At 33.1% G+C, this 20970-nt stretch overlaps 1 protein-coding gene across 3 annotated transcripts in view; it reads right to left on the reverse strand.

Annotated features, from left to right (window-relative positions):
- Positions 1–20970, reverse strand: part of LOC145252517 (ADP-ribosylation factor 6) — a 247197-nt gene that overhangs the window by 40555 nt on the left and 185672 nt on the right. The window lies entirely within an intron of this gene.

A 20970-nucleotide genomic window follows, 5' to 3' on the forward strand; every position in this document is an offset into this window, starting at 1 on the left:
AAATCGGTGGGTGCCGGGGTGTTTTTGGGTATCGCTAAGAATAAGCAAAGTAAAAAAAAAAAAAGAGCAGAAAAACGAACGTTATGTGAAAAATGGCTTAAATAACACTGGTTCAATATTTAAATTTAAAAAATCGAAAAAAAAAAACAAAAAAAACATCTCACACCACGATTCGAACCCAAAACGTTTAGATAATGAACCAAGGCCTTAACCAACTGCGCTAACGCAACGTACATGAAATTTGTTCGGTTTTTCAACTATTTAAAGTAAATCAGGTCACAACGTCATCTGATGCATGCGTAGAATCGGTCATTGTCACGCGAGGACCGTTTTTGTTGACCCCCCCCCTGTTGAAAATTGTCGATTTCGGGGTGAAAAAGTTGACATTTTTGGCCAAATTTTTCGATATTTTTCGAGCAAAGGATGGAGCTTCGATGTGATACCGAGTTTGTGAATTTTCGTCGCGTCTTTTTAGCAGACATCCAAAAAATCGAAACTTTTTAGCAGACATCCAAACATACATACATTTTCGCCTTTATATATATATATATAGATGGCCAAGACTCTGGCAGACTGTGTCGATGACGTATTGTTAACTTATGTGAATATAACTTAATCAGGCTGTGCTAAGAAACTGTTGCATGACCACATGCTTCAAATACATGCAAACAAGAAGAATAACATTAAAAAGCAATGAGACTTTAAAAAAACAAAACTAAAAAAAAACAATAAAACAAAAAAATGATTTACCCAGTGAATTCAGTTAAATATTCCATATAAGTTCCCAAGTTCAAAGATTCCTAAATTTGAACAGACACACCTTATGAAGGTCGAGGTTATATGGTTGAAAAGTTATAAAAATAAGCAAAATAAGACTAGTCGTCAAAACAATCCAAACTATAAATTTTAATTGAACAACATTTTTTTGTTGTTTTGTCAGAATTTAATTCTTCCATCTACCCTTCTTTCTCTTTCTTTTCTTCCTTCTTTAACCCATCTCTCTGTGCAAGTAGTTGCAGGAAGCTACTGATAGCACGTGACTGTTTCTTTGTTGACGATTGATCGAGTGATTTTTTGCTCGCCGATTTAAGCGAAAATGGAAGTGAAAAAAGGCAGTTGCATCCTTGGTCTTTGGGAGTGAAAGGTTGTTTGAAAATGTCGGACCTGGATGTAGTAACCCATTGTGGCGAGAAATAAGGAGGCTTTAGATGAAGGTCTTATCTCGTCTGTTAAATTTTCGTCTAGGTGACGAAAATGAAGAGAAAAATGCCGGCTGAGTTCAAACAGAAAAGTCTTAAAAAATCAAGTCAAAAGTCTTGTCTAGAAGAAAAGAAATAAGTGCAAATGTTAAATCTCAGATGAGTGAAAAAAAAAGTGACATTGCAATCAACAATAATTTGCTTGTTCCTCAGGAAATATTCGAAGTGAAAAAGAAAGTGTATAATCTTTAATGGTGCAGCAAGAAGAAAGAGCCTTCTCTAATAAGAAATAAGTTTTTGTTCGACTCAGCTGTCGGAGATACATCAGGTCAAGCAATGTTTGTTTTCCCCAAGTAAAAGCTGAGTAAAAGATGCAGACTTATTTGATAAAAAAAAAAGAAAATCCAATGAGACATTTTTTTTATTTTTATCTCAAGCAGGAATGACAATTTTTCTCTCTAAAAAAAAATTCCATATAAATTATCCTTGCTTCTAAAAAAAAATAAATAAATAAATAAAAAATAAAAGTAAGTTTTGCCTCTTTCTTAATCTTTTAATTCTATTCTTTCTCTCTCCTGAACTGTTACTAGAACCTTTAAGGTTCGCCAAAAGGGGACATTTTTGGGCAGTCAAAAGACAGTCTTTTATACAGTTAAAAGGTGAACTTCAGACTTTATTATTATTTTTTTCTCCCTCCCCTTTCAATTTATTTTTCCCCCTCTTTAAATAAAAGTTTATAAATTATTTCAAGTAGTTTTTACTTCCTCTTCTTTCTCCTTGTCTTACTTGTAAATGGTTATATGGAATTGGTTTTTACAGGTTCTAGTATTAAAATATGTCTAATTTGGATGTTATTAAGTTAAATTAAGACAGTTTTAGTAAAAGAAAAGGAAAAAACCCTCCTCGAGTTAATCTTTTACCGCCAGAATTATTTTTTTATGCAATAAATAATTTTTTTAAATCATAAAACCCATATGTGACAGAAGTTAGCATGCAATTGACCCATGAACATTAAAAAAAACCTTCATTCACTTGTTGAACTTTGCATAGACCTGTACTTTGATCTAGTTGGGTTGACAAGCCATAAGAGTAAGAAATATTTCCTATCCAGGTGTTTTTCTGAAAAGCGACTTCAAAGTACAATTTGGCAGTAAAAGGTTAAGAATGGGTTTCTAAATCAAAATATTTCAACATAGTCTGTATTACCATACTTTTTAACAGACATCACTGATGTATATTTGATGTGAAGAGCTTCTATCAAAAAATCACACACAAAACAAACTGAATTTGACATTCCGAACAAAACATCTAAGAACAGATTTCCAGAACAGGTTATGAAGATAAAAGCCATCTTTTATTTTTCCCCAACAAACAATAAAAGAATGTGAAATTTGTTGAATATGGAAAATACACACACACCCACAAAAAAAAGTATTCCTCTTTGATTTTCAAACTAAAGCTATTTCAAAAAGGCAGGTGCAAAATCAACAATGTACAAAGGGAGAGGTGGAGTGGCCATTTTTTTTTTTTTTTTTTTTTTTAACGCTTTGGGGGTGGAGGTTGGTGACCACTTATCAAAGCCCAGAGGCTACTCAAGGTAATGGTTAATTAGTGTTAGGTAGATGGTGTGCAAACACCGTGACAGCGTTAAGCAGGGGAAAAAAAGAAATGTTTTTTTTTTTTTTTTTTTTTTTTTTTTGGTTCAATTGTAGCATAGGGACTATTGAAATATCTCATAAAATTTTCTTAGTTCTTGCACAGATTTTGTATAAAATTGATTAAACCGCCCTTTCCTCCCAACCATACACACAAACGAATCCTCCAAAGGAAAATGACATTGCGTACAAGCAGTTTCCACCTTTTATTTTTATTTTTTTATTAAACGAGGGAGGGGCTTAACAAGGCCCGATGACGGCCACTTTAAGAATTAGGTAGATGGGACAACATGATCAGTAATGGCGGAACTTGAACATGACTCAACAGGAATTTCTATATTAAATTTGTAAGGATCATACTATAGTCAGCCGGGAAGCAGCTACATAGTATCGTGTTCCACAGACGGACAGTTCTAGGAAAGAAACTTTGTACATGAAATTTTTACTTTTTCATCTCGATAGAAACAAGCAGAATATAATAATATACTGCCATTTTCTTGCTTCTCCATAAGGGAAGAAGCAGACACAAGATCAGTTTTTAATGTAGCTAAAACCCAACTGTCTAAAAAAGTTGGACAAAAATAAAAAATTGCCTGTCTCAAAGGATTTCGCTTTCACTGGCAGAAGACAAAGGATGAAATGTATAACCGATACTATACTTTGTTTCTTGCCAAAATAACTGTTTTTCTTCCAATTTCCCCTCAGACATGAAAAGAAAAGAAAAACTATTCAGCCAGAATGAGATGTGATTTCTGAATTTCAATCTTTGTAGTTTTTTTGTTTTTGTTTTTTTTACAAGGAAAATATATGTAAAAAAAAAAAAGGTGGGGACACAGAAAAAAATGAATCAATTTTGTGAATCTAAAGTAGAGATTAAAAAAGACAAGTAACCCATTCCTGATAAGCAAAAGAAAAGAAGAAAAAATGGTGGTTCCAAATATCGATTTACCGTTTCTCTATTACTAAACAGTGAAAAACAAAAATAATTTTCTCAAACTTTTTTTGATTATTAAATAACAAACAAAATGATTTTTTTTTTTTTTTACAAAAAACTCGAGCTTTTAAACTATTTGATTTAGACTCTACTGAATCTAGACAAAAAAAAAAAAAAAAAAAATATTGAAATTCGATTTGTCTGGAAATCGATTTCAGTTTTGGATATTTTATGTTTCCCATCACAGCAAGATGTAATACAAAGTCAGAATTTGGAGAAAAGCCCTCTTCCTCAAATGGGAGAAGCAGGGCTCTGGCTGGGTATGAACAGATCTGTCAGCATTCCCGAATACTCCTTTAAAGAGGTAAAAAAAATATTTAAAAAATACCGCTTCAAAGTTAAAAACTAGCCAACGATAATAAGAGTTAGATGGATAGTTTCAGACCTAGAAAACAACAATTTTCTCCCTTTTCTCAGAAATATCGCTCATGGAATGTGAAGACTAAAGGACAAAAGAAGCGCAAGTTATATACCCAAGTTCCACTTTCTATTCTCCTTGTGGCACATCAACCCTTTTTTGGTTTATTCAAAGCACCATTTTTTGACAAAGTTTTTTTTAAAAAAAGTTCCCATCATTCAAGTTCTTAATATTTTAAAATATTTATTGATTTGTTTTGTTTGTTTTTTATTTTATTTTTAATATAAATTAATCGTCTGTAAACGATAGAATTTTTATTTAATCAATACATGCGACAGTTGAATAAGAAAAAACATCCTGACAAATTAAAAAAATATGTAATAAATGTAAAGCCCCTGTCAAAAATTGATGTGAAAAAAAAAAAAAAAAAAAAAAAAACGCTTTATCAGTGTTTGTACTAATATTCATCGAAAATACCAAGCAGGGAGGCAGGAGACCTGGAGGGAATTCCCAAAGTCTAGCAGTCAAAAGAAAAGAAGTTATTAGAATAGAAGGCTTTCTGGCATCTAGGGACCTCAACAGTTAAGGGGTGAAGTTTTGCTGCTAGATGAATTTGTTGAGCGTACGTATTTCAAGGAGGCACAAGTGTAATGAGTTCATCAGAGCACATTCCATTAAAGAACAAAACAGATTATCTGTGCCTAAATCTAAACACGGATTCCATGAACAAAGCTTCCTTCCCAGCACTTCCCGCCTGTTGAACACAATTCTGTTGGCCTGCTTCCCGGTTGAATACAACATGGTAGCCTTCAAATCCAATGAAAACAAGTTCTTGTTGAGCCGACCTAATAAATAATCAAATTCTACCCAATTTAAACCTTTAATGATCCCTACACTACCACCTAACATTCATTAACCCTTATACTTGAGTTAAAAAAAAAAAAGAGGTGATATAAAAGTTCTACTATATAAAGGTGTAAAGAACAAACATTTTGATCCAAGTATGTTGATCTTATTAAAGCTAGAACTGAAACATGTTCTGAATATGTAGCCATACTATGTATTTTTTATTTTTTTTAATGTATTGCACCAAACTTTTTTAATGTGTTTGTGTTCATTTCTGGTATTTTATTTTTTTATAATTAATACAAGCAGGGCGCAGCCGAATAGCCCCGCTAGTCGTGTTTATTACAAGATAGAAAACATTAAGCAAACCAATCCCATGAATAAAAATGAAATCAGGTTGACCCATTTAAAGAGAACCTGAATAATGTTGGGAAGATAAAATATGCAGAACACAAAACGTTTCATTTTTTAAATTTTATTTTATATATATATATATATATATATATATATATATATATATATATATATATAATTTATATTATTTCAACTACTTGGCTCATTTTGGTTATAATATAATCTCACTAGCAGGCTGCCCGGCATTGCCCAGTTTAGGATTCGTACAGATTTTCAATATCCATTTTTAAGGACTTTTTAAAGTTTTTCAGATAAAATTCCAGTTTTCAAAACCAAATTTGGAATTTGTTTTACAATCCACAGCTATTATTAAATGGTTAAAAAAAAAAATCAAATATACAACAAATAAATGTTAGCATAGCCAATAAAAGTTACTTTGCAATCTATCTGCATCATTTTTTGGTGTTTTTAAATAGTTTTAAATGCTTTTTATTTCATCTCAAATATTAACTCTCCTTAGGGCTTTTAATTTTCAATCAAGATGGCTGCCATCTTGTCCATTTTTTATTTTTTTGCCCAGCCAGCCTAATTTTAAATTATCACAATTTTTTTCTTTTTTTTTGGGGGGGGGGGCATTGGAAAGTCCTGTCCACACAAGGAAAGTATTTTCTAGAGAGTAGGGGGGGGGGGTAATTTTATTTATGACCCTCCCCAAAATTAAATCATAAATAGGCACAAAAATTTGAACCTTTATCATAAAGCTACCAAGGCAGTTTTGTTATAAAGGGACATAACTCTTGTATCCATAATATGCAATGTCAGAACAATGTATTTCGATTTTCTTTTCAATATTTAAAAAATATTTTTATTAATACTTAAATAATTTAACAGCATTTATTTGGATTTTGTTTTTAATATTTTGACACACATTTTTTACTGGATATAAAGAATAAAATTTTCAAGGATTTTTCACGGTAATAATAGAAATAAGACCTTTTCAAGGCAAAAGCAAAAATTCAAGGACTTTTCACGTCTGTACAAACCCTGAAGTTGAAAAATACACTTGAATACGATATCCTATTTTATACAGATTTCATATTTATTGTTATAGAGCCAATTCTTTATTGATAATAATGAAAAAAGCAAATGTGTACCCAATATACAATGATTTCAAAAATTAAAAAAAAATGAATATATAAAAATATCACTTTGGTGTCATCAGCTAAAATTGAAATCAAAATATTTAGCTCTCCAGCATCATTCGTTACCATCTGAGCTAAGTCCATCATCATCATCTGATCGTAGTTGAGATGATGAAGTTCACATGCTCACACCAGATATCCCGACTCAACAGTGGCATCCCTTGCGAAAGCATCTGGATATGTGAGCATTCTACTTCTGGAGTGGGTAGTAGGGTTCCACAGAAGTAGGAAAATAACTTCATTTACTTCTCAAACAATCGTCTGCAAACTGAACTCGTGTTGTTTTAACAATAGATGATGCAAACGGAAGTTTGCCATAGATTTGTTTGATTGGATGGATCTTCCATGAGAGATTTTGGGCTCTCATGAGAAGGCATGTACATGTACCATTCAGGCGTGCTTCCAACTTTTTTTAAAAGTGTCCATATTTCAAAACTATAAAAAAGGATGGTAGTATTAGAGATTGAAAAATTTTCAATTTGATGTTTTTGCTGAGATGTCGATATTTTGCTCAAATCATTAGAAGCAAACAATGTCATCTCGTTTCTGATGCTAAAATCTTTGACTGAAGATGACTTAAATTGGAAGAAGAGAATTTGTTCATATTTTCAGTTTTTGTCTCATTGAGGAGAGGCTTGCTCAAAAGATTGTGGAAAAGACTGGGAATTGGCAAGTGACTGGCTAATTAGTCCAATGTCATTAGCAAAATTAGTGGCGGTCAGGTAGACAGCTGGATGATGCAAACTTTGTCACGGTTTTATCAGATACTCCTTTGTGTAGATCATGTGTAGGATGTATTCCATAACAAGAATGAAAGGGAAAAGAGCAAAGTGTGTCATGTTGAAGTATGCCTGCCTGAATCGAAAATGGCTTGGTTTCGCCATCAGGTGTTAATATGATCAAAGTTGCACCAGTATAAAGAACTTTGAAAGCATCGATTATCTTTGTTGGTATATCATATAATTCTAGAATCTCAAATAATTTAACAGCATTTATTTCAATTTTATTTTCAATATTTCAACACAAATTTTTACTGGATATAAAGAACACAAATTTCTGATGTTAGAATCTTTGAATGAAGATGCGCCGAAATATTCATAATCATTGAAATGCTTAAGTGGTGTTTGATTCAATGTTCTGATACCGTCATCTGAATTGGAAGAGGAAAATTTGTGCATATTGTCAGCCAATTAGTGAAATGGCATCGAAAACAGTGTCAGTCAGGTAGATATTTGGATGACGCAAACTTTGTCGAGGTTTCATTTGATACCTCTTTGTGTGCATCATGCGTTACAGTCATGTGTAAGATATAGTTCACAAAAAGAATGAAGAGGAAAAAGACAAGTGTGTCATGCTGGAGTATGTTTGCCTGAATGGAAAACGGTTCAGTCTCGCCATCAAGTGTTAATTATGGTCAAAGTTGTGCCAGTATAAAGAACTTTAATAGCATCGATTATCTTTGTTGGTATACCATATAATCCTAGAATCTCAAACATCTTATAAGTCTTAACAGAATCAAACCTTTTTAAAAAAAGTCAAACAAAAAAGCAAGATCTATCTTCGAGGCTTGTGGCTCCTCCAGGAGCCTGTGAATGCATAAGATTTGGCTACAAATGAATCGTCCCCTCCTAAAACCATTCTGGTTCTTTTGGAGTAAACAAATGAACAACAAAAGGAATAAGTCGGTTGTGTTGCCACATATGGGCAGGAGCTGCTAGAAAAGACTTGTCCTGCCTTGATAGGGTTCAAAATAGACTTCGTGGCCTGGTGGGAGATATCCTTTTCTCTTCGCTGCAACCTCTATCTCACAGAAGAGATGTTGCGAGTTTGTCTCTGCTTTATCGTTATTTTCATGGAAACTGAGCTTCAATCTATGGTCCCCCCTCGCCAAACTTTCACAAGAAACACTAGACTAGCTGAAAACATTATCAATAATTTTCCCCAGTCTTTATCTGTACCTAAACCTAAACATAGATTCCATGATCAAAGCTTCTTTCTTAGAACTGCACGCCTGTGGAATTGTCTTCCGTTTTCCTGCTTTCCAGCTGTCTATAATATGGTTGTCTTCAAGTCCAACGTGAACAAGTTTCTGATGAGCCGTTCCACTTAAGTTAACAAATTTACCGAACTTCCAATACTATCGATTACTATATTGTCCTTTTGACTACTCTACACTCTTTAACCCTTATCCTTGAGTGGCCTATCGGCCTTGATAAGTGGTGACGCCTATGTAAAAAAAAAAAAAAAAAAAAAAAGGATCATTTTGCTGTAAATTTATGCAGCAATTGTCATTAACGATTTATTTCTATAGTTTGCCACAAGTGAGAGATCTTCCTTTTTAGGCAATGGTATTATCTGGGACTGGTACCAAAGTTTCAGACAAATATTTACAAAAAGTGTGGTTACATAAATCAAGCAAAGATTGTGAAAACGCTAATCCTTCTAGATTGTTACTGGTATGGTGTCAGGACCAAATTCTTTATACAACTTCAGTTGTTTGACAGCCATTGTCAACTCATCCATATAAAATGGAGAGGTATCAATATCAAGAATGCCTGAAATCTGTTATGTAAAAAAAAAATTTTTTTCACATCTCACACACACAAATAACTCTTTGAAACAGTAGCCCTTCTTAGAAAAAAAACAAAAAAAAAAAAAAAATAAAAGACAAAAAAGATTTTTTTTGTTGCTAATCTATATTAACTAAAAAAAAATTATTCATGAAACTTACTGTAGATTGAGTTTTTTTTTTGTATTTCTATTTTCTTCATCAAAATTATTATATGACAAATATTTTCTATCATGATGTTATATTTTTTTCTAGCGTTTTAAAATTTGATCAGCGCTCTGCATATTCCAGCAGTTTACAATAAGCTACCGGCACAACATCCACAGGAAATCGGGCTGTTCTCAGTACCAACAAAATGTACCACTGACAAATATCGACATATGTTGCACTGCTTCTGTAGCTTCATTGTATCCAATTTTATTAAAGAGCAAGAGTAATAACAATAAGAGGGTAGGAGGAATGAAAGTGAAATGGAAACAACTAGGAACAAAATCCGGAATCCGGTCAAGAGAGAGGGAAGGAAGATCAAGGAGACTTTGAATTAAACCAGACAAGTACAAAACACAAAAAAGGAAGAGTGGTTGTGACTCCAGCCAGCAAAATAATCAGTGAAAATGAGAATAGATTTAGACAAAAAAAAAAGAAAAAAAAAAAAAGCTCCTCCCTTCTTTTAAAGATAAAACAAAAAAGTTTACAATGATTGGAGGAGGAGGGGGGATCAAGTGAGGTGGGAGGTAACAACCTAAAGTAAATTTCTGGTTGAATTTCAACAAGATTTTTTTTCTTTTTTTTAAACTAAATCACGCAATTATTCTAATGGAAAAAGAATACTGACTAGCAATCAATTCAGTTTGAAATAACTTGGGAAGTGTTCCCAACACAGCATTCTGTACTCAAGCTCATTTATGGTAGAGCTGAGTTGAAAGCATGACTGGAAACCTACTGACAAATGTTGGATTTTTAAGGGTTTTTTTTTTGAAAGAATTTAAGTCGACTATAATGTAAAATAATATTCTACCTCACACCTGATTGAGGATAAGATGTTTTTCTTTTTTTTTTTAAATTATTCTTTTACTTTTGTTCAATACAAGTTAATATAGTAATCACATAGCCTCCTCTCAACTACATCCGCTGAAATAGGTCACAAGCCCACCACAATAATCTTCCCCTAAAGACAAAATAATTCAGTATGTCTTTTGCGATTAAGAAACAAGAGAAAGATTTTATCAGCATATTTGCTTTGTGTCATTAGTAACTTCTTGTTTGTGAAGAATACATAAGCCTATTTCTAATCTAACTTAAAGGATAACATGCGATAACTACAACTTTTCGCATAAGACTGACAAATTCTCCCGAGAATGAAACACAGAATATTCATAACTTACTACTTAGCTCTATCTATGTATTGAGCACTGTTGAAATACTGAAAATTTACGAATAAAATTATATCTTCATATATTAATTCATGTGATTAAATGAAGTAATCTATATATATAAAAGGCAAAATGTATGTGACCATTTCGTGTATGTCTCGCAAAGGCTTCTTTCGCACACACTCCCGGGTTTGTTACGATCGCTTACAACTGTTTATATAGGTCCTATATAATAATATCTAGGATTTAGGAAAGCTCGTAGCGTATTGATTTATTTACGTCGATTTTTACAAAATTATTGCTATTTTGGCTTCTCGCGTGTTGATTGGGCTTTTTAGTATAAATAAAGTGAAACTAAACTCAAATGGACGTGTTCTCGGCATTGCGCCGGGAAAAACGTCCAGAAGTAATCAGCTTTGATCAATCTTGTATATCAGATTCAATCTGGACAATTGGGAGCTGCTTTACCCCTCCCCAACATTTGTTGGGGGAAAAAACAGTCAAATTTGGGTAAACAAACCCAAACGCTGCGTTACTTCTATTTGACCTTCTTAATTAGGTCAAATGGAAGCAGCAGAGTTAACTTTAATTGCGCACGCCTGTTTTTATAGTTAAATAAATAAATTCAAACATGTCTACGCTGTATGTCGCGGTGGCCCAATGGTTAACGTCGCACGTTTTTTTTTTTTTTTTCACACATTAATTTCCATCGATCCTCATACTCACCTACCAAAACATTTTTTTTATTATTATTTAACACCCCCCACCGGAGTTTTGATTTACCTCAAGACACCCGGGCATCGCCGGGTACCCCCCACTAGTCATATATAAATATTCAATAACAGCAGCATTGCTTCTAACAAAACCTTCATCAAATGATGACTCTGGGTTCTGGTATGGTTTCAAGTCCCAGAAGTATCATATATATATATATATATATATATATATATATATATAGTAGAACCCTAGGATGCGGCATAAAAAATTAGTAACAAACTACAGTACAGAATATAATAAACATGTATATAATCAAATAACATTATAAATAACACCGTAAAGCGGGGCAAATACCGTAACCAGGGGCCGGAAAAATATTGTATTCCACATCGTAACCTGAAAAAAAAACCTCATCCTAGGGCCACTGTATTTCAGGGTTCTATTGTATACATAGTGTTTAAAAAATCTTGGGCACATTTTGACATTGAATATCTCGAGAACTATTAAGATATTGGATCTGAAAAGAAATGAAAAAAAAATCAATAACTTTACAAAAAACTTAATGCATTTAGCTTTCATCTTACTACAATTCATAGTGAAGGAGATATGAAAACTTACAATGTGCCTAAGACTTTTGGAACGCCCTATATATATATATATATATATATTTCCAAACATTAATGCAATGTTAATTTCTGAGGAGACAGCTGACAAATTATCGTTGCATAAACAATCCACGAAGTAGTGTTGGTTGGGTGGGGGATACCTGCTCCATGTCTTGGAAACTTATATTGCCAAGACATCCAGCATCAATGGAACATCTTTGGATGAGAAATTGCTGTTTTACAAGATAAGATTTTAATCAAATTAAAATGGAAGAAGAGAATGAAAGATCAGTTGATAGAAATCATTCCACTTGCAGGTTGAGGAAGAAAATAAAACATTTTCTTCAAAAGTTTTTTTTTTTTTCCATTTTTTTTTCCCCCATTTTTTTTTTTTTTTTTTAAAATGCAACGTTTTCAACATTTCTTGCTGATAGACATCTGATGACTTTTTTTCTTACAAAAAAAAAAATTAGTCTCCAAAGTAAAATTTTAAGTGTGAAAATGTAAAAAAAAAATAAAGAAAAAAGTAAAAATATTTACAGAAGGATGCTTGAATGTAGAGAAAAAATTCTTTTCAAAGTAACCTATAAAAATAGTTTATATATATATATATATATATATATATATTGTATTTTGTGTACAGAAAGTTGTTAGATGAGACAAGTCATTTGTACCGTCGGTTTCAAGCCCGATAATTAGGACCGTTTAAGGTATCCTTATCAATCTCTCTTCAGTCAATGCCAATACTTAGGATGAGTATTCGCTGAAGAGAGCTTGATATGGTTATCTTAAACGGTCCTAATTATCGGGCTTGAAACCGACGGTACAAATGACTTGTCTTATCTAACAACTTTCTGTACACAAAATATAAATACGCTCTTATATTTCGGATTTTCCTTTTAATTGAGCACTCTGCTGGATTTCTTTTTCCAAAACAACTAATCATATATATATATATATATATATATATATATATATAAAGTAAGCATATATAACAATATACAGCCTCATCACGGTTCCCTGTTAGATCACCGAAGTTAAGCAACGTTGAGCCCGGTCAGTACTAAAATGGGTGACCATTTGGGAATTCCAAGTGCTGTATGTGCTCTCTGATTATCTCAGAATCGTTGTGGATTTCTCCTTGCCACTGGAACTCAAGCAATGCTTATTCAGGAGAGGTGCAGTTAGTGATTGCGCAACCCTTGCCTTACAATTAAATGCGCAATTACCCTTACAGGAGGCATTCATTGTCTTTCGAGACTGAATGGAGGCATCGCTATAACAATAACAGAATAGCTCTAACTAAACATTTGACATTCATATTTTCAATTTTTCAAATTCGTTCAGAAATTAAAAAAAAAACAAAAAAAACAAGTGAAGCATGCATGGTCCCCTGTGAGTGCACAGCGAACGAGGCATAAAAAAAATTACTAAGTTCACCCCCCCCCCTATTTAGCCCCCAAAGTTCCCAGGGGACATCAAATCCTGGTGAAAAATGAACAAATGGTGCAGTTTTAGGCCCTAACATATGTAAATATGAGTTCTGCATCATACAAAAGAAGAAATGACTAAATCCATCATTTATGTCCCCTCCCCCATTTAGCCCCCAAGGTCTTAACATATTTAAATTTGAGTTCAGCACCATGCAAAACTGCTAAATAGACATACACAGAAAATTTTGGACAAATGTGGTAAAATAGTCCCAAAAATTGAGTGTTTTTATTAGCCCTAAAAGAGCCCCTGGGGCACACCCAAGAGTTATCGCGAAGTATAGACAAACAAAATTATATAGAAATCAGTTACAACTTTTCAGAAAGTTTTATAAAAATCCAAGGCATCAATTTATTTTAATAAGCACAAAAGTGTCAATTTTAGCCATTTTAACTTGAAAGACATCCCTAGGGGGAGCAACCAAAGTTTCCCTGGAAAATCCGTTGTTACTTTTTTTTTTTTTCACTCATATCATGTTTAATGTTTGTGCAAAATTTCAAAAATTTCCAAGGCGTAGTTCTTGAGAAAAGTGCAGTGAATTTACAGATCCACCCTCCTTTTGTCAGGGGACCAAAAAAAATATATTTAAAAAAAATAATTATCATTGTTTACTGCCACTGTACTACAAACTAAAACGTCAATTTGACAAGAATGAACAATTTTTTTTTTTTTTTTTCAGTAAATTTTCTTTTTGATTGTGAGCATTTGCTAAATATTTCTCAAGAACTTTCTGGAGAGATCAGATATTTATGATAGTTACATAGAAAAAAAAAAACTTTCAAAAGTATTTTTATGTTGTTTTTGTAAAAAAATTATTAATTCATATCATTAATAAATATTATTAAATGAGGAATTACTCAAAATTAAAATTTGAGTTTCGTTGTAAGATAAACATGCCACCAGGCCAAATTCGGTGGCTCTTTTATTTTGCTTCAGTTTCTTTTGTGTAACGTTAACACTTTTCAAGAGTGCTTTTCTCAATTTTAGATGCATAATACTAACTTGATTTTTAATGGAAATGATTCTTTATTTAGTAATTTATAATGAAAACATAAAACTTGCCGATAAACTTATAAATAAATTCATTTCCTTTCATTTTATGCATCGTTCAATAGAAATTTATGAGTGTCTTTTTAATCAACCTCCTTCCCTCTTGGTGACGTTTTACAAGCATCGCTACATAAAAAAGCCAAGTGTTTAATCAAGGGGAGATTTTTATTAAGTCTTTGGTACAACTCGACTGAAGATTGAACCTGGGTCTTTAATTTGTTTACATATTTTTAAACTACACCATTGTATTCTTTAATTGAAAACGAGTTATTTCCCTTGCTTATTTTTAAGTGATTAATTCTTTCATATTAGCAGTCATCTGAGCTGGAGTATGTAATTTTTTAAAGTAAATCGTATAAAGAAAATTACTTTACTGTAAGTCATGGTCATGATTGCAGCATTCACCCTGGGTTAGTTAGGCTGGCTCTTTTCAACAAGTTCACCATGCTCTGCACACCAACTGACCAGGCACAGCAATACAAGGCTGTTTCTGGTATGAGTAAGCCATTCGAGGTTCTAGCGACAGACCCTGAAAAGATGATGGTTCAGAATTAGCTCAGCATCCTGCTTCACTATCCTAAACCAGATTTTGAGTTAGCCATTGCAACGTTTCTTCCAGCCTGGTGATAGTGCTGGATCAATGACTTCACAGATGAAGTCACCAGTGTGTCATCGAAGAGTGTAAGTAAACCAACGAAGATGCCTAGTGAGGAGAGGTTTTTGGAGGGAGTGGATCTTACAGTGAGTGTGAATTGTACTGCTGTGGATAAACTGTTGCCAGTGGACACAGAAGATGTGGTGTAGGCAGTGATGATCAAATGCCTCCAGTTTACAGAAGTCACTTGGCCACTCAGCCCAAGCCTTGTAGCCATAAAGGAAAATGGTGCAGAAGATTCTAATTTTGGTGTTCAACCTTATTTCCTTTCGAGACCATAACCGTGATCGAAATCGACAGAAGGCAGTGCGAGCATTGCTAATGCGGATGAGGTCTTCCTCCTCTTGACTTGTTGCAATGATGATGGAGCCAAGATATTTTAACCGATCAACCTTTTTCTACTGTTAGTGCACAAAATGGACCCAACTTCTGCATTTATTCATTTAGATTATGGCATAATTACATCTGATAAACCAGTTCCTGTTAGATCACAAAAGTGACATTGAGCCTGGTCAATACTAAATGGGTGACTATTTAGGAATACCAGGTGCTGTATGTGCTCTCTGCTCATCTTGGCATTGTTTCCAGTTGTCCTAATCCGCATTTCGAAGTTCCGTCTTAACTACATTTCAAAATTCCGTTTCACCTGTATTTCAAAATACACCACTAAAGCTTTGTGAAAATTGATATCGATTTTGATAATGAGCACAAATTTGAGTATGATTCAAGAGTTAATTAAAATTAAAAAAATGCAATTTTCTTTTATTTGTGATGCTTAAGTTTGAAACAGCATATTTGTTGCTACCTAACCGTATAGAATGAATGCATCTTAAAAATATCTGTCCTTCTTTTTGCTTGATAGAACATAGTCAAAAATCAGTGAGCAGCAAGTTTTAAAAACGAATCAAGAAACATTTTTTTTATTTTATGGTTAAAAAGATGAAAAAATAATTTTAGATGCATCGCGGTTATAATACCATCAAAAGGGTCAAGGTCGTGACAGCATCATGGTAAACTCTTCTTTATAATAAACTAGCCTGGATGCCCTGCGTTGCCCGGGTGTTTGGAGGTGTGTGTTGAGCAAAAAAAGTAGTAGTAGGCAGGAAGGCTCGAACTTGTACCACGAAAGAGGAAAAGAACGTAAAAAAAAAAGAAAAAGAAAATGTGACGTCTTTGCCATTGCGTCCGTCGGCAAACTGGGAGTGGCAAAGGTTTAAATTAAGGCTAGTCAATCGAAAAGAAAGGATGACTTTCGAAAATATCGGCGGAAAAAACGACCCCGTCCTTGTAGAAAAGTGTCTAATTTAGGGTGAAGTGAAGGAATGAATGTTTTTAAAAACAATACCGATCTCATGAAAATCCGTCGCCTCTGTCAAAAGTTTTAGGCAGACATACAAACATTTAAACAGACATGTGAGATTTATATTATAGATGTAATAAAAAAAATACAAAACGATTCTATTAATACAACATAACTGAATCCTAAACATTTAAAAATAATATTGTTGGCTCAAAATATTCAGGAGTTATCTTCCTTTAAGCATATCCAAGTTTATCTCCCCTGAAAGATACTAGACAACAGAGAATGCACTATTTCCGAAAATCCAAAAATATAATTTCACCATACATGGAAGGAGACAGGAAGTCATTCTTTGGTGAAAAAAAAAAAAATCATCAAACTTTTCTGCCACCATCATGAATTGCTTGATGTCTCATGCTTCACTGCAAAATTAATATTTTCAGTTTTTAGAGAGACCATCATTGCATGGCTCTTTTTTTACTTTATATATTCAAAGGTATAAACAAATAAGCTGTACTTACTTGTACATTATTCATTGCATATCTCTCTATTTACCCTGACAATACATGCATTTTCGACTGTTTGCAATAATGAAGTCTTTCTATATTAGTATACTTAATTTCCATTACCTTTTATGTCAGTTTCTTATGTCACACTTACTCTTTAAGAAGACATCTCTGAGATTAAATCTGAGCATTTATATATACGTGTGTGTGCGCATAATTTCAATAGTCATTTTTTTGTTCCTCTTTATATTCCAATCCCATGTTATTTACGAAAACACAACATATTCAATATAGTAGGTTAAATACTAAAGTCTCTTCTTCAACACATGAATCGCTATGAAATATAAACATATCAAATATTATTCCCCAATATTAAAAGGAAACATCTCAACAGGTTGATAAAAAAAAATGCTATATAAAAACTGTCTTTGAAATCTAGTGGGTTAGAACCTTTTCGCTTTCCTAATTTCTTTCTCACAGAAGAGACGTAGTGAAACTATCTCTGCTCTATCATTATTTCCATGATAGGTAACAACTGAGATTCGATCTATACAGCACCCCCCACCTGATAAAACATCTGCAAACACTCGTCTAATTACAGCAACTATCAACAATTTACTTTACTCTCTATCATTGCCTAAAACTAAACAAAAATTCCATGAACTAAGCTTTTTTTCCTAGAACTCTCCGTCTGCAGAACAAAATATTGTGGAGCTGCTTCCCAGCTGACTATGACGATCATTTTCAAGTCTAACGTAAATAAGTTCATGTTGAGCTGCCCTTTTATATAATTAAACCCTACCCATGTTCCACCATTACTGATCATCACATTATTGTCTCACCATTGACCTGACACTCATTAACTCTTATCCTAAAGTGGCCTCTGATAAGCAGTGACCTTGGGTTGAACTGCTAGTGTGTATATATATGTGTGTGTGTGTGTGTGTGTGTGTGTGTGTTAATGTAAAAAATATGCTTTTTCAATTATATTGTACCCGTTATGTACACCAATCCTTTTATTTATGTCCGATAAGATACACCTGAAGAAGATAAGAGGTTGCATCATCTGAAACACTGTGAGAATAACACTCAAGATGAGAACAGTAAGCCAAACAATGTAAATTCCCCATCTCAAAAATTTAGTCTGAAAAGATCTAAGTATTATATCATTTCCTGAAGAGAAATGATTTAAATTTTTTTCACCCCTCCAGCTAAAACATATAATCTCATCTTCTTAGTGGTTCATTTAAGTAATCTGAAGATTGTACAAAAAAAAAAAAAAAGAAAAAAGTCAATTACTTTTTTAAGCTTTTACAAGCTTTCCTGTTGATCATTCTCCTTTTTTCTTTAATATGACAAAACAAAGCCTCAAGCAGAAAGCCATCCTTTTAGGAACAGCTGGTACTTTTCTTTCTTTAGCACCAAAACTTAGACACCGGATGAAGATGGGGGGGGGGGATATAATCCAAACCTTATTCAATGTATCTGCCTGTTTGATATTAGTGTTTTCTTTTTGTTTTTTTTTTTTAATCTCATTTAAAGCAATGAAATAGGTTTAGTTTTTATTAGAAGTTATACATGCACACATGTCTCTCTCTCTCTCTCTCTCTCTCTCTCTCTCTCTCTCTCACACACACACACACACAGCTTAGAAAAGTAATTTAAAAATAAATAAATAAATAACCTGAATGCCACTTTTAAAAGATTTATTGTATTAAACCAAAGCTGAAGCAGGACTAGAAATGGGTGGAGGGATAAAAACAATGCTTTCTTTGTATGTGTATTATTTAGACTAGTATTCTTATCTCTTTTATATGGAAATCCTCCCAGACAAGGCATAAAGCCACTTGATGTAAGGTGCTTGAAAAATTTAAAAAAAAAAAAAAAAGAAAAAATATAAAATAAATAAATAAATAGTTAAATAGTTAAATGATAAATTCCGATCTAGAAAATAGCCATTATTCCCTTTTTATAAAAAATAAAAATAAAAACAAAACAAAAAAATAAATAAACGCTCATGAAAGTTGAAGCCTGAAGGACAAAATAAGTGAAACAAGAGTTATTTGTTGGTTGGTAGTGCAGAACACATTAGATTGGACATTATTCTTTGAACCCTATCTAAGACTAGTGTTAGATTGCACACCAGGTTAGATGCGGTAACAATACTCTATGCATAAGCGGACAATAGCTTTGTAGAGATACAGTATATTATCAGATGTGAGTAGTTTTCTAGCATGGTAGAGGGAGCCCACCTTTTTTTCAGTAGTATTGGCAATGTATTCAATGTTCCAATTAATGTTGCCTGTCAATGATAAAGCCGAAGTGTTTGAACGATGAGCTCTCAGGTAAGATGTTATCTGTCATAGCATTCAGTCGATAAGGTTTCTTGTTATTTGTTAAAGGAAAGACGTTTATTAGTTTTATTAGCGTTAAATGTTACAATACATTTACGGTCCCCATTCTACTAGACTGGAGGTCATTTTCTTGGATATATATGCACATTCGTTTTTCCCCACATGTCTGGTGTAGTCAGCAAGTATACCTACTTTGGACCTAATAGATTGATTTAATAGTTATAAGTGAGATGAGAATAATTCTTCAATAGATCTTTAAAAAATAAATAAAAATCCTATGCAAATTGGTTTCTGGTCAAACCTAGTACGATTAAGTACTAATTTCGGTAAATTTTTTGATGAGTTTGACTAACGAGTTCAATGAATTTGGCTATTTGACCATCTAAAACAGCAGGGTCTATTAAAGACATTGGATCACAAATTCATGCCACGTCCCAACATATCAAGTGGAATCTAAATGGCAGTTGTGGTCAAGGAAGCCGAAATATCACCAAGCTGACCCAATTAGAACTTCAAAGTCAGCTCAAAAATGACCAATGCAAGAAAAAAACAATGCTTTCTTTGTATGTGTATTATTTAGACTAGTATTCTTATCTCTTTTATATGGAAATCCTCCCAGACAAGGCATAAAGCCACTTGATGTAAGGTGCTTGAAAAATTAAAAAAAAAAAAGAAAAAATATAAAATAAATAAATAAATAGTTAAATAGTTAAATGATAAATTCCGATCTAGAAAATAGCCATTATTCCCTTTTTATAAAAAATAAAAATAAAAACAAAACAAAAAAATAAATAAACGCTCATGAAAGTTGAAGCCTGAAGGACAAAATAAGTGAAACAAGAGTTATTTGTTGGTTGGCAGTGCAGAACACATTAGATTGGACATTATTCTTTGAACCCTATCTAAGACTAGTGTTAGATTGCACACCAGGTTAGATGCGGTAACAATACTCTATGCATAAGCGGACAATAGCTTTGTAGAGATACAGTATATTGTCAGATGTGAGTAGTTTTCGAGCATGGTAGACGGAGCCCACCTTTTTTTCAGTAGTATTGGCAATGTATTCAATGTTCCAATAATGTTGCCTGTCAATGATGAGCTCTCAGGTAAGATGTTATCTGTCATAGCATTCAGTCGGTAAGGTTTCTTGTTATTTGTTAAAGGAAAGACGTTTATTAGTTTTATTAGCGTTAAATGTTACCATACATTTACGGTCCCCATTCTACTAGACTGGAGGTCATTTTCTTGGATATATATGCACATTCGTTTTTCCCCACATGTCTGGTGTAATCAGCAAGTATACCTACTTTGGACCTAATAGATTGATTTAATAGTTATAAGTGAGATGAGAATAATTCTTCAATAGATCTTTAAAAAATAAATAAAAATCCTATGCAAATTAGTTTCTGGTCAAACCTAGTACGATTAAGTACTAATTTAGGTAAATATTTTGATGAGTTTGACTAACGAGTTCAATGAATTTGGCTATTTGACCATCTAAAACAGCAGGGTCTATTAAAGACATTGGATCACAAATTCATGCCATGTCCCAACATATCAAGTGGAATCTAAATGGCAGTTGTGGTCAAGGAAGCCGAAATATCACCAAGCTGACCCAATTAGAACTTCAAAGTCAGCTCAAAAATGACCAATGCAAGAAAATCAAAGTCTTGCAATGCTAAATTCTTGGATAAAATTTGTCTGCTTTTGGGGAACAGAGAGTTATTTACAGTGATTTATTT

Source organism: Euprymna scolopes, chromosome 29, assembly GCF_053919585.1.
Source record: "Euprymna scolopes isolate OS-2025 chromosome 29, ASM5391958v1, whole genome shotgun sequence".
Taxonomy (NCBI): Eukaryota; Metazoa; Mollusca; class Cephalopoda; order Sepiida; family Sepiolidae; genus Euprymna; species Euprymna scolopes.